Here is a 17181-nt window from a genome sequence, read left to right on the forward strand (position 1 = left end):
CATTTCTCATAATTAACACATATCTACTTGTATATTTTTTAAATATCATGGCTCTGATACCAATTGTAATATAGATGAGTATACGTGTAATATATGCTATATAGATGAGTATACATGTGCATTTAAATAATACTACTATTAGGGAACATACAATACAGAAGAAAGTAAAGAAGTAAGAAGGTTATATGATAGCAATATGTAATATGTGCTATATAGATGAGTAGACATGTGCATTTAAATATCATAGCAATATGTAATATGTGCTATATAGATGAGTATACGTGTGCATTTAAAGAATACTACTATAAGGGAACATACAATACAGAAGAAAGTAAAGAAGTAAGAAGATTATATTTTAGTAAATTACCTGAACCATTTAGTCCAAAAATAATAAAGAGTTGGGATGAAGAAAAAATAGTAGATACCCTAGGAGCAAGAATAAAATTCTACAACAATGGTATAAAAATCTATGTGAAAAATACAGAGAAGAAATAAAAATGGAAAAATATTAATAAGGAATTTAGCATGTTGCAAGGATAAAATAACACCCCAAGTCTCATTCGGGCAGCAAGATTTGATTAGAAAAGGGGAAAGGAAAAATGAAATGGGCTGTTGGTTCTTTTAGAAATATTGGCCCATGGACTAATAGACATCTGATGGCCCAACACCTTTTTTAATGGAAAATTATAAAAAAATCTCTCTTTCTCTCTATAAAAGGATGATTGAAGGTTGCTAATGTGGCATGCCTCAATGATCAGGAAACCTATTTATCTATTTTGTCAGATTTTTTACCTTTTTCTCTCATTTTAATTCAGTAAATAAATAATTAAATCCAATAAATTAGTATTTAATGCAATTAAAGACACACTAACATCTGGGAATCCAATTGTTTTAAAGAAAGAGAAAGAGAGAAATCTTTAATTCCCTATAATCAGTACAAAAGCTAACCCTTTCACTCCAATATTCAATCCTAAAATACTGTTTTTTCCTCAAATACGACAACCAATTTTTTTCTTTTCTTGAGATTAAATTCAGAATCAGATTTTTTTAATTGGTGATTTGAAAAATTTCGACATCATCTCACAAAGATTTTAGCTTTTCAAGAGTGGTTTTGCTAAGATTGTGACAAGGAATATGGTGTCTTTAGGTACGAATTTCCTATGATTTCTGAAAATTTGTACTTTGTTTTCTTTTAAGCGTTATTGAGTACTTGTACGTGTATGTGTTTGTCTTGAAAAAATAAACTAAGTGGAGTTCTGTATCTATGTTTTTCTGACCTTTATTGGATGGCTACCTGGTATACTCTATGTGGTTGGGTCCTCACCAAGTGATCTACCCATGGTAAATTTTCTCAATTTCACCTCTTCCTCTGCGTACAATCATAATTGTTAAATTTTGTACTTTCGTTTCTTTATTATATCTCAGCTTCACCATTTTCTCTATGAAATTTTGAATTCATCTGAATTAGGACTTCTTATTTAATTGGCAATTTTCAAAGTCATCACTGTTTGGGTCAGGTGGGGTCCCGATTTATATTGACCATTCTTGTTTGTTTGTTATATCATATCTTTGTTTTTGAGTTATTAAGCAAGGGTGATGATATTCATGGTGATTGGCAACAGGTGCTCTCATACTTCCCACATCACTGAAATTATAATCACAAGATTCTTTCACCACAAGTTGTAGATCTTTACTATTTTCCACATAGATACTTCTTATACAACAAAAGATTAAAAATAGGGACTTATCGAGAGCTCCAAATTCTTGATTAACATAAGCAAAAAGCTTGGCGTTATATATAAAAGAATATCTGTAGAATTTTGAAGCTATGATGGCTTGGGGAATGCTCTACAGTGGTTATTCTAATTTTGATCAGTAACAGAGAGATATGTATTTTTCTACCGCTAAAGAGCATCTTGGTTCTCTTTTTGGCCCTGCCTGTTCTTCTTTCTTGGATACATACTCTTATATTTTACTCCTATTTTGCTTGCGTTACTTTGTTTTTCCATCTATATTTGGATTTTAGATAGTAATAGTTTTTATCAGGCCAGTTTCATGATCACAATTAAGTTTATTAGAAAATCAAATTCTTGCACAATTAATTTCTATGAAGTAGCCTCTTTCATTTCTCTTTCACATGTAATGAATTTTCTATATATGGTTAATGTTGGTATAATTATGGATCTTTAGTTCCTTGAATTTATGATAATTGCTAGCAATCAAAGGCAGAGACAGGTAGGATCGAAGGGATTCATCCAACCGCAGTAGAATATTACACTATTTATGCATGGTTAATTTTTTCTAATTTATATGTAGCAGATATTGAACCCCTTCACCTTTCTTTTTGTTTATTTCTTCCTAGTTTGAACCCTCTTAAGCAAAAATCTTGCCTCCGTCACTCCCTTCAATATAATATATACATAATTGAACTCTGTTAGGATAGATATATTTTTGGTGATTGATTATGTGTGGTCCACTTAGTTGATTGGTTCGGCAACATGGGTGTTAACATATCAAGTGATGAAATTGAATATGTGTAGCAAATTGTAAATTAAAAGAAAGGTGTAAGTGCAATAGATGGTGGTGCATAAATAATCTCTTGAGTGAAGTATACTAGATTTTGTCCAAATTGATACCTTGGTAATAATTTGTTCAGTGGATATTTTTATCTTTCAGGATCCAGTTCTATGGTCAGTTTCTGCGGTGTAATTGGAGGGAAGAAGTCATTCTTCGATTCATTAAATCAAGAAGACAATGAAGCTTTCATCAAGTAGATAATAAAAGGCGACTTACGAACAACCAAGTTTAGTTTTTTGAAAAGTGTTTTAGGGAAGAGAACAAACATGAACCTGAAAGAAAAATCTAGCTTGCTAAAGAACAATGTTCATAGCCTCGTCGTGCACGATGAAAGACTAAGCAGCTCGAGAAAGAGTATGAGGAACTCAGGAATATATATGACAATCTAAAATCAAATTACAATACTTTTCTCAAGGAAAAAGAAAATCTTAGAGTTGAAGTAAGGAGTTTACATTTTATATCATAGTATAATTTTATTTTATTTTCTATAATCTTCTTATGGACTATGCTTTATGTGATGATTCAATCCTTATTCAGGTTTTCCAGCTCACTGATAAACTGCTTATCAAAGAGAAAGGAAATGGGCAATTGGCTTTATGCGATATACAGAAACACTCTAATTCCTAGGTGAAACAATCTTTGGCTGATCCAATTTCGAAGATAGAACAATCTAATGTGCCAACTCAAATTCTTAAACATCAGAAGCAGGAAGATTTAAGCTCTTCTAAGAGTGATATCTTTAACTCAGAGAGCCCATGTTATACTGAGCAACAGAGATTGATCTATAAAGATCGGATCTTGAAGGACGAACAAACCCTAGCTAGCTATGGTAATATTAATTATCCCAAATTATATTGCTGCTGCTTTCTTGATATATTATAGTCCTTTAAAGGTCCCTAATTTAATTAGGTATTTTTATGCCTCATGGGAATTGGGGACATGTTATTTATGATTGTGGTTATTGATTTTTCTATTAACATGGATAGGGTACTCCCAGTCTAAAAGATTTGACATTTGGGGGTTTATGTATGGATTGCTGCTGCTTACTTGATATACCATAGAGTTATCAAAAATGTCTCAAATATTATTAGGCAATTTCTTGCGTTATGGTTATTGATGACATGCTATTTTGAATTTTTTCGATTGTGATTGTTAGTTTTTCTGTTAAGGTGTAATTACGACATGGATAGGGTACACCCAGTATATAAGTTTTTTTTATTTGAGGGTTTATATATAAAACATGAAGGGACGAACTTAGGTTGGCTTCTGCATATGTGGTTTCTTTGCTAATTAATTTAGTTAGAAAGACCTTTATTTCTTCCCCTTTGATTATGAACAAAATAAGAACAAGAGAGAGCTCCACTTGTCAGTATTAACTGTCCTGTATTGAATAGAATGCACATCACACAAGATGTTAGCCTAAGTAGAGAATGAATTCCTGTTTCAAAGTGGAAATAATTTGAGGAGGGGGGAGGGGGTATGCATACAGTGATGAACAAATAATGAATATGAAGACACATTCAAATGGGTGATGGACTAAGATCAAATGGCCTGAAAATTCTCTCAATTTGCACGAAATTTTCTAGGACGAGTATCTAATTCTTTTTTTTATATTCTTTTTGGATAGGTGGATAGGTGAAGCCCATTACTAAAGTCTATTTCTGCTAATGGAGTATCTACTCACTGTTTTGTTTATTCTTGAATGTATTTCTTTTAAGTTTATCCCATTTCTTTTCTTTTTGGCTATTCTCTCTTGTGAATTCTATTAGAGAAATTTGGATAGAGTGTTGATGTTTAAGTATCTTAATTACATTGGTTGTGTAAGTTCTTTGGATTGTAATTTGACTTCCATTCTATTATTTTAATTGAATAAACCAATAATTGTCACTACTATTTTTTTAAAGTATGTTTTATCTTTGCAACATGTGGCTTATATATGTTGCTTGTGTAGTCTAACGACGGGTTGTTTGGCAAATGGTTGTAGGATATTTCTATAGACATGTGCGATTTTATCTGCATAGCTTTATGATGACTATCAACTTAATCTTGTAATATTGCGATAATTTTCTCTTCCCTACTATTATTAAAAATAAAAAATATGGGAAATTTTGGGGATAACTTGCTTGCAGTCACAATCATCATCATCAGCAAAGTGATGATAAAAAGTTGGAAAAGAAAAAATAAATATGAACATTGAAAGGATAAAGTGTCAAAAAAAGATATATAATTGAAGAAGAATTATCCGAACATAAATTTACCTTTTTAATGAAAGAAAGAAGAAAATTAAATTTTTAAATACATATATTTGAATTGTATTAAATTAAAAAAAATGTGTATTAACCTCTTGCTATATGAAACTTTTTCTTACTAATTCTTGTTTTCTTAAAAATATAAAAGTCTTGAAATTGAAGGACTACTAATAAATTAGATCAAGAACTTTTTAGAACATTGAGCGCTTAGTATTTTTAAAAATTATTTATTAATTTGACGAGATATTTTATGATTGCGTGAACCGCGGTCAAGTTCTCTAGTGTTTATTAAGTTAAAGTTTTATTAAAAATGAGTCCACTTATCATTATTTACCAAAAATAACGGATAACCTTTCGACTAATATTCTAACCAAATATGGTCATTAATTACAACAAAATTGACACGGCCATTTTGCCATATTTTGTTTATCCTTTGGAAGTTATATGGGATGACCCATAGTTGATGACTTTGTTTTCTTGTCCCTTATAAAAAAATCTTTAAAGATTAGTCATTTTTTTTTTTTTTTTTTTTTTGTTATATATAGAACAAGTATGTTTTTTTCCTCTATTTTTTAAATTTTTTTAAATTATTCTTGTTCATTTGTCTCTCAACTTCTTTTTTTTTTTTCTTGATTTTAATTTTTTTTTTCTTATTTTAATTCATTTGTCTCAACCTTTATTTTTATTTTTTCCTCAAATTTTATCTATTTTTCATTTTTTAATCTATTTTTATTCATTTGTCCCAACCTTTATTGTTTTTTTATTTATTGTTTTTATCATTTCTCATTTTTTAAAAATTTTTCAAACTTAATTTTTATTTTTTTTCTTCTCATTTTTGTTTTTCTCAATCTTTATATTTTTCTTTTCTCTTTTTTTTTCTTCTTTTTTCTCAGCTTCTGTTATATTTTGCTAATAAACAGAAAGTTGGATAATCTGCAAAAGCATCTTTTTTTTTTTTGACATTGAAGTAAATTTAAGAGTGTGACTTGTTGTTTGGAAGTCTTTTGGGATAAATATTGCTCTAAGGTAAAATTTATATAATATCTCATAAATTAACACATAACATGATAGTGCCAAGTCTTGCTCGTGGTGCATAACTGGTTTAAAAATTCTTTAGTTAATTTTGCCTCTAAGGCAAGGGTTATAAAACATCTCATAAATCAATACTCAATGTCATCATGTCAACGCTTACCCATGGGGTGTAACTTATTTTTTTTGGAGGTTCTTGAGCTTAGTCATATCTTAGAGGCAAGAGCATCTCATAAATCAAGACACAATATAGTAGTGTCAACCCTTACCAGTGGGGCGTAACTTATTGTTTGAAATTCTTTGGCCTAAGTCTTGCCTCTAAGATAAGAGTTGTAGAACACCTCATAAATTAAGACACAATGTGGTAGCATCAACTCTTATCCATGAGACATAACTTATTGTTTGAAAGTCCTTGATTTATAGAACATCTCATAAATTAAGACATCGTGTGGTAGTGTCAAATCTTACCCATGGGATATAACTGATTGTTCAAAAATCCTTTGTCTAAGTATTGCCTCTGAGATAAGAGTTTAGAGAATCTCACAAATTAAAACATAATGTAGTAGTGTCAACTCTTGCTCTTGGGGCACATCTTATTGTCTTTGCCTCTAAGGAAAGAATTACAAAATATTTCATAATTCAAAACACAATGTAGTAGTATCAACTCTTGCCCATGAGGCGTAACTTGTTATTTAAAAATCCTTGGTCTAAGTTTTTCCTCAAAGGCAAGAGTTATAGAGAATCTCATAGATCAATACAGAATGTGATAGTATCAACTCTTGTCCATGTGACATAACTTACTATTTGATGGTCCTTGGGCTAAGTCTTCCTCTAAGGCAAGAGTAATAAAGCATTTCATAAGTATCTGGTAGTGTTGACTCTTGCGCAATGTACATAACTTGTTGTTTAAAAATTCTTAAGATAAGTCATGTTTCTAAGGTAAGAGTTGTAGAACATCTCATAAATCAAGACATAGTGGGTCAACTTGTGCACGTGGAGCATAACTTATTGTTTGAAAGTCTTTGAGTTAAGTTTTGCCTCTAAGGTAAGAGTTATAGAATATCTGATAAATAAAAATATAATGTGGTAGTGTCAACTCTTGTCCATGGGGCATAACTTATTTTTTGGAAGGAATCGAAGAAAAGAAAAATAATAAAAGTTACAAAAAAATGAACAAAATATATTTTAAAAATAAAAAATAAAAATCAAAGAAAACAAAAATGAGAAAAAGAAAAAAATAGAAGTTAAAAGGATAAAAGAAAAAAATAAAGGTTGAGAAAAAAACAACAACCAACAATAACAACAAATCCAGTATATTCCCACATAGTGGGGTCTGGGGAGGGTAGAGTGTATGTAGTCCTTACCACTACCTCTACAGAGGTAGAGAGGTTGTTTCCGATAGACCCCCGACTCAAGATAAAAGGAAGTATACACAAGCATCAAGATCATAGAACATGATAAAATAGCATACGTATGACATCCATAAAAATATGTACATTGCCAGACAAAGGACACCAAAGTCCCCCTAAATTCTGACTACGACTCAACCATACCCTTAGACCTCTATCCTAATGCTTTTACTCCATATCTTTCTATCTAGGGTCATGTCCTCAGTCAGCTGTAACTGCTCTATGTCACGTTTAATCACTTCTCTCTAGTATTTCTTCGGGCTAGCCCTACCTCTTTTAAAATCTTTCAAGTCCAACCTCTCACACCTACGAACAATAAAGAATGAATGACAAAGCAAAAAAAAAATAAAGGCTAAGAAAAATTTAAAAAGAAGAAGAGAAAATAAAAAAATAAAGATCAAAGAAAAATAAAAAACAGAAAAAAATTTAAAAGAATAGAAGTTGAGAGGAGAAATGGAAAAAAATTAAGGATTGAGCCCCAATAGGGTAAAAAATGCTTATTAATGTTGTAAATTTTTAGTGCATAGTACATTTTCCTTTTTTGATCTCTTTCTCAAATTCCTTTCTCTCTATCAATCAAATACAAAAAAAGATCCACTATAATTTTCTATGTAGCTTTTCGGTGCTTTTGTATTCCGATGTGAGTTCCTTTTGCTTCGAATCAATAGTTATAAAGATAAAAATAAAATGACCTTTAGATTGATGTTGATGGGAAGGGGATCAAATTTAGACCTAATTTTGTTGTTGTTTATAATGATTCAGCTAAAATATCTACTGTTGGACACCTATTAAAGAGTGATAATTCTCCTTATATAAGAGTTACCCACTCTAAAAGCCATTCTCCACATGGTACAATAATTCTATTGCAAATGCTATTCCTATAGAAAGAATCACAAAGTCCCAAAGTAGAATTAGCGTTAAACTAGTAGAAGAAACATAAAACAAAATTAGTTGAAGTTGTAAAAAACAAACACTCTAACGGAAAAGAGAAGCTGGTTGACGAAGGTTTTCTTGTTCATCCAAAAAAAGACAAAGAAACAGTCTCGCCCAAAGGATGGCAAGGATTCTGTTGGATCCTTGAAATAAAAGATAAAAAAGGTTTGTTTTAGCCAAAAAAAAAGAAATTACGCATCAGTTGGTATTGAGGTAAATTCTTATTTTTTGTATTATGTATTTTTCTCTGTATGACTAATGCATGATTACTTTTCCTACAGTATTATATGTGTGTTTTTGTAGTTTTTTATTTATATATGTAGATTTGTGAGTGTTTAAGAAATACACTCATTCGTTACAGGTTTGAATTACCTTGTTGATCCAGATAATCATTATAAGACTCATGTTAGTGTGCATACAAGTTGCTCTATTGTAAATGACTTGAGAAATAAATTGGATAAGACTCAACTTGAATTGTATAAAAAGAGTTGTTTTATTTATTTCTTATATTTGCTAGTTCTTTTTGTGCAAAATCAACTGTTACTTGACTTGTCACTTAGGAAAGTTTTGCTTGAGAGAGATGCTGAGATTTGGATTAACGTAAACAATACTAAGTTGTGCTGTAGGCTGGCAGAATTTACTTCAGTTAGTGGGTTAAAGTGAACTGATAATTACACAAAGGATTGTGATGTGAATCAACCAAGTCGGCTGATGGGGATGTACTTTCTTGATAAGTCCAAGTTGATGAAGTTTGAATTGGAAGGTTATTTCACGAGAAAAAAGTGGACATGTAAAAATAACGCATTGAGGCTTGTTGTGTTGTATTTCATCCATACTTTTCGTTTTTCCATCACATATGATGATTTTATAATCAAGAATGATTCTTGCGGTTTAATATGGTAATTATGAAGCATTTTTCTATGAAAAATTATGCTTTCAAGCTATGTTGGAGCTGAAGATGTCAAAGATTTATAAAAGACACACTATGTACCATAGTGGTAGTTTGCCTTTGACATCCCATTCCAATCTTTTCTAACTTTGCTAACTCCCCCTTCTCAACTCGTATCTTGTTCGTTCTGGAAACACGTCTTCCTATTCCATCTTTTCTCGAATCTCCTTTAACGAAAGAAATAGAAACTCGAGAAGGAAGTTGATTTTATGAGTGTTGTTCTTATTCTAATACAAATCTTGCTGATTTAGTTGGTGATAGTATGCCTTATATATTTAATTGGTCTATAAATTAAAGGATAGACCAAGATACTAGTAAGTGAAATCTACATTTTCTGAGATACAATGAAACTAGATAGTTAGTTTGTTTTTAAAGTTAATATGTATCTATTTACTCAATGATTATTTACTTGTATGAGCCAATAGGTTTTTTGCACTTTCTTATTTTGCATGTGTAGATCATCTTGAGTAGTATTGTCCCATTATGTCTCGAATAAAGCACTCTTCAGTTGCGTAGTTTTGAAACCTGTGCCTTACAGGACCATGTCCTAAACTTGAAACTGGTGATTTATCGGCCAGAAATAAAAAAGAAATAAGAAAATATTGCCCTTTGAGTTTGAAAACTGAGTTGAAACTCCTAAGCAAGGATTTGAATTTGGTTTATATAATTATTTTCTTTGTAGCTTTTTGATTCTTTAATTTATGTTTTACCCTTTGTCCTTTTTTACTGTAGCTACAGAGTGAGGTTTCCTCAATGAAATATTCAATGACATCTTCGTTTGAATTTATTTTTAAAGCTACACATAAAAAGGATCCTTCTAAGGTATTTTTTCTATTTCCTTTACTAGAATATATATACACTTTAGACTTAAACTTTCTCTTTATTGAACAACCTGATACACCGAAGGGTGATTAGCCTGGTGATAATATGGACCAAAAAATGATGATATACTTGTAGATACATAAATTTAACCCTCTCTAACAGTTAAATCAATTCAACCCACTCACCTTACCACGCACCCCATCCCATTTGTACTTTGCCCACTAAAAAACAAAATAATAAATTTACAACGAAAATAACCACCTAACCTAATTAAATGTGGACAACTCACCCATCTTACCCCACCCCTACACCACCCACACCCTCAATTCATATTTTTTGGCCTCACCAAATACACCTTACAAGGATTTTATATGCAAGCGCTGACTCACAATACATACACATACAAATATTCCTCCATTTTCACACACACAGACGCACAAATACACATACTATTTTTCACATACACGTAACAACGAACACACATAAAAAATGCATATATTCATAGACACAACCATATACTCACGAATGGAAAAAAGGTAGACGAAGCGAGAATAGAGGGAGAATAGAGAGCAATCGAGAGAGAGATTCAAAGAGGGAAACACAATGAGGAAGTGAGAGGGAAATAATCGGAAAATAGGATTGAAAAAATATTGCAAGAGGAAAACAAAGAGAAATCAAAATGGGTGATGGAAATCGATGAGAATCCGATTGTTCTTCAGTTTTTCCAATATTTTTTTCATCAGAATCAGCTCTAGATCATCGAATTGACCCACCACAGTCCCAAAATCCTTTATAACCGGTCATTTGAGTTTTTTCTGGTGAAGTTTCACCAAAAATTGCTTACGGGTTTTTTAGGTTTTATAATTTTTGTTTTGGGTTGCTCAATTATTTTTTGTGGATTTTTTTTCAAATCAAATTTCAGAGATTTTTACGGTTGAGTTGGTCCATAGTTAAGTTTTTTGTATTTGTTGATATCATGACCTAATTTACGAGTCATGATGGCACCTACTAAATCCCGTCAGTTGGTAAATCAAACCATAACCCAAAGCTAACACAATGTGTTAATTCGGTATGAAATGCTCAACATAGGTGAATTTCAAAAACACAATTTACAGATAAGAAAAAGGTTCTAAATAAATAAAATAATCAATACAAGATAGCATCCCACGACCTGGTAGAGTTAGTATAAGAAAGTCTAATAATAATACAAATCAAATGTCTAGAATAGTTAATGACATTTGTCATGATAAAAAATGATTGAATATAAAAAATAGAGTGAAATAGGAGACTCGAACTCCAAGAGCTCACCCTATCTCCGAAAATATCAACCCAGCACGATCAACAATCAACGACGATAGCTAGTACTCAGATCTGCACCAAAAAGGTATAGAAGTGTAGTATGAGTGCTAAAACAATGAGTACTCAGTAGGCATCATCGATTGACTGAGCTAAATCAAGATATAAATAGGATAAACCTGCTAGAGTAGTTGCAGTCCCTGCGTTCCAGAACTGCGTAACCAGTGTAGGTTAGAGATGTTAACCTGCCAGTTGAGAGTTTACATATATCTTACTAGAGCACCTACCAGCAGAGGGTGACTCTTTAGTCCTTTGGGACTTCATTTTAGTGGATCCACGGAGCCAGTGTTAGTACCCATGACACGGTATTGATACCCTTACAATTGGGGTCACAGGTTAGAGCCCAATTAATTTTTATTGGGGAATATTGGTTAGATGATAGCTCCCACAATCTCAGTCCAGTATTCAGTTTCAGGCTTGCTTGACCATGGCATACAATTATTAGTTGTTCAGTATTAGTATTTAAGTTTTCAGAATATCCTAATATCATGTCATATGCTTGGTTATGCATTCTTAGATTTTATAGTTTTCTCGCATACTATACATCAGTTGTCCCATGCTATTTATTCAGCCAGTTATTATTCATGCATATAAGCCATGAATATCAGATTAACCTCATTTAGCATACCAGTACATTCAAAGTACTGACCGCATACTCATTTCTTACGCTATGATATCTCATATCATAGGTTGGGACGCTCAGGTTCCCAACCGCATCTAGACATTCCAGCGCACCAGCAGTAGTAGCAGTAGTGAGTCCTCATAATCCAAGGAACGTTTATGTTTATTTTAATATTTTAGTTCTGTAGTCAGCCAGAGTTAGTTGGGGACTTGTCCTATCAACTCCACAGTCAGTCAGTTAGAGACTTTCAGACAGTTAGTCAGTTATTCATTGTTATTGACAGTCTTTACAGTATTATTTTCAGACATTTTTTTTAGGAATATTAGTTTAGAGATATTTGTAAATGTTTAAAACTTATGGCGTATCCAGCTTTGTTTTTCCGCACTTATGTATCCTTTATTGTCAATTTGTTCAGTGCTTACAACAGGTACCAACTCATGGGTTAGCTTGTGGTCATTTGTGACTGTAAGCACTGTGTCGCTTCCATGGTGTAATCCTGGGATGTTACAATGAGCTTTTAATTTGATTAATTTTGTTTTTGATTAAACTAATATTTGTATGGAATGTATATGATTCCAGGGAATGAACTATGTAACTAAAGAAGTTTCACCTTATTCTTTACATATTGACAGTTTATGTAACCATAATTTTAGAGGTGTTATTAAAAATTTTATGAGTGAAGAAGTACTTGAGCTACTTCACCAATCATTCTTTGGGGTATATCTCAATATACCTTAGTGTAATTTCCAAGGTCAGATAACAAAATGCTTGTTGATACTTGAGATAGAGTAGGATAACCCAAAGGAACTTCATGTATATGTCAAAGGAACTATGCTTAACATTTTTGAATTTTCTCTCATCACCAGTCTTAAATATATCGATAATATTGAGAATTTTATTTATCCCGAATCTTCCATATCAAGTTTGATGGAGAAGTACTTTTTGAAGGCAACAAATGAAATAACCAAACTCGATTTGGTTATATGTTTTAAGATGAAAAATTTCATTAATAAACAAGATGCGTTGCATATGACTATATTTTATTTCATACATATATTTTTTTTATAATTAAGTGATGCACCAGTTAGTCAAGCACAATTTTAGATAGTAGAGAATGGTTGTTATGAATATTTTTCATGGAGAAAGATTGCCTTTGAGAAGTTGATGAATTCATTAAAGCTAGATTTATTTTTATAGAAAAGAAGTTATACCATTTAGGAGGTATACCACATATATTGAATTTATGGATGTATGAATATTGTTTTGAAGTTGATACAGGGATAGTTTTCTATTTGAATAATTTTATTTTGAGGATATTTAATTGGTTAGTAGTAGGAATCAAGTCCAAATATGAGAAGTTCATGAGTGAGATATTTAATCTCAAGAAAAATCTAAATTTTGATTTTTTTTCCAAATAGATGTGTTCTGGTCAGTTATACTTAACTCATATATTAATAATTATGTTTCAAATATTTATTTTCATATGTTACATAGAATTACATACAATGTCTGATACATCTTTAATTTTCATTTAATGGTTGTTTGGTAAATTTTATCTTTAACTTTTGTTCTATTTAATCTTGTTATTTGACTAACAGTTTGTGTATACCAACCTAGGTTCTACGATTGAGAAATTTGATTAGCTTGATTTGTCAAATTAAGTGGATATTGATAGATACGATCTCGTTGTATTATTTGTATGGATCATATTGGGTGATCCCCAGGAAAAAATGATTTATGATGGTAACTACCCCAAATTTTGTCTTAGAACTATATGATTTTGAGGATTTTAGTATCAAACCACCAACTGAATTACTCAATAAGGCAAAACATATTTCTATACATCAATTGCACCCCCCTTCAAAAAGAAGAAAAACTGTCAGTTTGTCAAAAAAAAAATAGTGCCTGAGCGAGAAAGGGAGAAATCTACATTATTTAAATCAAAAGAAAAAGTTTCCGGGGACATCAAAAACTCGTGATGAGCCCATCTTTGAAGCACCTAAAGAGACACCATATTGTGTTAATCATGATTAAAAAATATCACCAGTCACATTGCTAGAAATATGTTTCATTGGTCTTTCAGCATGCATCAAGATCAATATTTGGTGAAAGTGGATATAGATGCAATAAAGTCATATGTCCAGTTGTATGTAAGTACGACTTCTGCTTTGTTAGTACAATTTATCTGTTGTTCTCTGCAACTAATATCTTTTTATTTACATGTCAAGGTTGATAAAAAGATCTAGGACATTGAAACATTACTGACTAAACAACATGCTGAAGTAATGAAAGCTTTGAAATAGAAGCACGATGTAGACCAAAAGTAATTTTTTTTAAAAATAAGCTTCATGCCAGGTAACTTCTAATGATGTTACAATTACGATTTATATCAGTTAAGTATGAAACTGACAATTCAAGTAGAGATGACTCCAAGAAAGAATATGATGACACTGACAGCTTGGAGAAATTGGACACTCCAATGTATCTGGCTTATTAGGTTATTGAATGTAACACTCCAAAAATGAGTCCCGAGATGTCACATGGTGCTTAGGACCACAAGTGATCCCAAGCTAACCCTTTCTACTGGTATAACTCATGAGTAACTAAAATAAATACGTAAGTCTGAAAGAAAAATGCGGAAGATAAAGCTTTTCTGAATATGATCAATACAAAGCTATATTAAAATGATATATCTCTGATTATACAAAGCAAAACTTGAATCAACTACCTTAACTCTATTGACTGTCTGAGAAGCCTCAACTAGTATTGACTATAGGTAGTCAGGACATGACCTCCAGCTATCCCGAATCAATAAGACTGAATAAATAAAAATGAAATACTGCTCAAACAATATGACTGACTCGAGCCCTTGAATTAAAAGGACTCATCACCTGTTGACTGGAAGCTGCAAACTATTTGAATATAGTGTGCGTGCTACAACTCGTACCTACATTATGAGACTGTAGCATATAGACATATATGTGGATCAGTACTTTTGGAATGTACTAAGAATTTGGGTGTGAATGCATAAGTAAAAACAATAACTCAATATTCATATAACTTTTCAAAAATGCATGCTAAGTGTAAATGACTCACATTGGCTGGAGTAACTGAAAGCTGAAAATCATAAATCATGAATGATAAAGCATACTGTATAAATCTTCTGAGTCATAGCACTTTGTTCTAAAAGTTGTACTTTTACTCTTTCTGCTAGTGGAATAAGTAGAACTAAAGTTAAGTCTGTTTTCAAATCATGCAATCTAAGTGTAAATGGACTCACCTTTATCATCTGTAAATTGAAAGCTGAAATCTCATAGCTAATGTATTATGTAAATCAATATCTGAGTAAATTTGTGAGCCTTTACACTTAGTTTCTAAAAACTAATTCCTTTACACTTAGTTTCTAAAATCTGATTTGTTATTCTCTTTAGCACTTAGGAATTAGGAACTTTGGGAGGTTCTTCTAACCGACATACACCATTTGAGCCGTTATGGAGCCCAACATCATGTTCCTCTAAGGGGAAAACCTCACGTTGGGGAGAGGTGTTAGACTCTTCCCAAGGAGTATAACCTTATTTTAGTGATCACAATATTATCCCACTATGGGCACTTTAATGTCAATTATACGGTGGCACATAGTTCTGGGGTATGAGACCTTGGAATCATACCCAACTCGATGCTAAATACTACTCCTAATCTTTTGCTCAGAACTTTAGGAAATCCACCTTAAAATAGCACAAGGGTTTGTAATGAAAACCAATTATGCTTCTCTTTCTTTAAATCTCAAACTGTATGAACAATGTGAATTCCATATCTTAGCTTAGGATTAAAAGATCAAATTTATTTCTTAAATCTTGATAAACAATACATAAGAGAGGCTCAAAATCATAATCTTGTTAAGATATTAATACTTCAAACTTCGGGCTTTAAAACCCATGCTTTAAAATCATGCAAACTCAAAGCAAACTGCTATGCTCAATATACTTCTTAAAATATTTCAATAATATCAAAGTAATGAAATCAAACTCACAATATCATGCTTAAAACTTAATTGAAAATATTTAAAATCATATCACATGCATGGAGATGTGAAAATAGACATGCAATTTCAACATTTAAGTCACTTGTAACATCATAATCTTCAAATAATGATAATTGGGTATTAATCCTAAGTTGAAAAATATGAAATCTTAAATAAAAATCAAGTTTTGGGTACAAGGATGAAAGAGTATCCTTGTTCATAAACCCCACATACCTTAATGACGACAAAATTGTGAAAAGATTGAACCTTTAAGCTTGAATTCCTTGATTTCTTATGAAAAGCACTTGAATCTTGTTCTTGGGAATGAGAGAGGGCTCTGGATCATAACTTGACTGATTTGGGGCTTAGGGATTGTAAAAAATGTGTTAAAAAATCTCTTATAACGATTTGGAGCGATTAGGGAGGTTTAGGGGTGTGAAATAACTTCAACACCCTTGATATAAGTCAAAACAGAGTGTTTTGGCACTTGACAATGACTTAGGCATCGCCCTGTCCATCGCCCAATCTAGGATTTTCATCTCATTGCCCATCTCCCAAGTTTGGTTGGGTGGCGCATTGCCCATTACACACCCTTGCTGCCTCTCATAAAAATGGGTATAACTTTTCGCTCGGGTATTGGATTAAGGCAAAATTGATATTGTTGGAAAGTTAATTCAATTATATATAATTTGGTGGGTATTAAGATGAAAATTTATGCATACATCAAAAGTTATACACTTTCAAAGTTGACCCTTGAGAAATCAAACACCAAACTTTGGACTAATTTAAGGTCCTTAACTCAACTTGGCTCTAAGTAATTTCTATGAATGTTCTTCACCTACTATACACTTCACACACTAGGATAATTATCATAAAACTTATTTTCACATGGAAATCATTTGTATTAGGGCTTATACGCATAAGAATAATGGTTAGAATTCTTGCAGAAAAATACCGGGTGTTTCATTGAATTTGATTTTTAATTTATTGATTTTAATTACAACATATTCAACTAATATACTTTTTTTCTTAGTCTGAGGATGGACACAATGATATAATTTAAGATCACCCATTGAACAAACAACGTGATGTTCAACACTCTTGAAAATGAGATAAACCTATTTAAACTAATTATCAAGATAGTGTCAACATAAATTGCGGAAGGTCAGAGACAATGATGTACACAATGATCAAAAGGTAAACACATACATGTC

General features: G+C 31.7%; 1 pseudogene; it reads left to right on the plus strand.

Moving 5' to 3' along the window:
• Positions 1 to 1828: 1828 nt before the first annotated feature.
• LOC107849088 overlaps positions 1829 to 17181 on the plus strand; it is a 31738-nt pseudogene continuing 16385 nt past the window's right edge.

Source organism: Capsicum annuum, chromosome 12 (assembly GCF_002878395.1).
Source record: "Capsicum annuum cultivar UCD-10X-F1 chromosome 12, UCD10Xv1.1, whole genome shotgun sequence".
NCBI classification, from domain to species: Eukaryota; Viridiplantae; Streptophyta; class Magnoliopsida; order Solanales; family Solanaceae; genus Capsicum; species Capsicum annuum.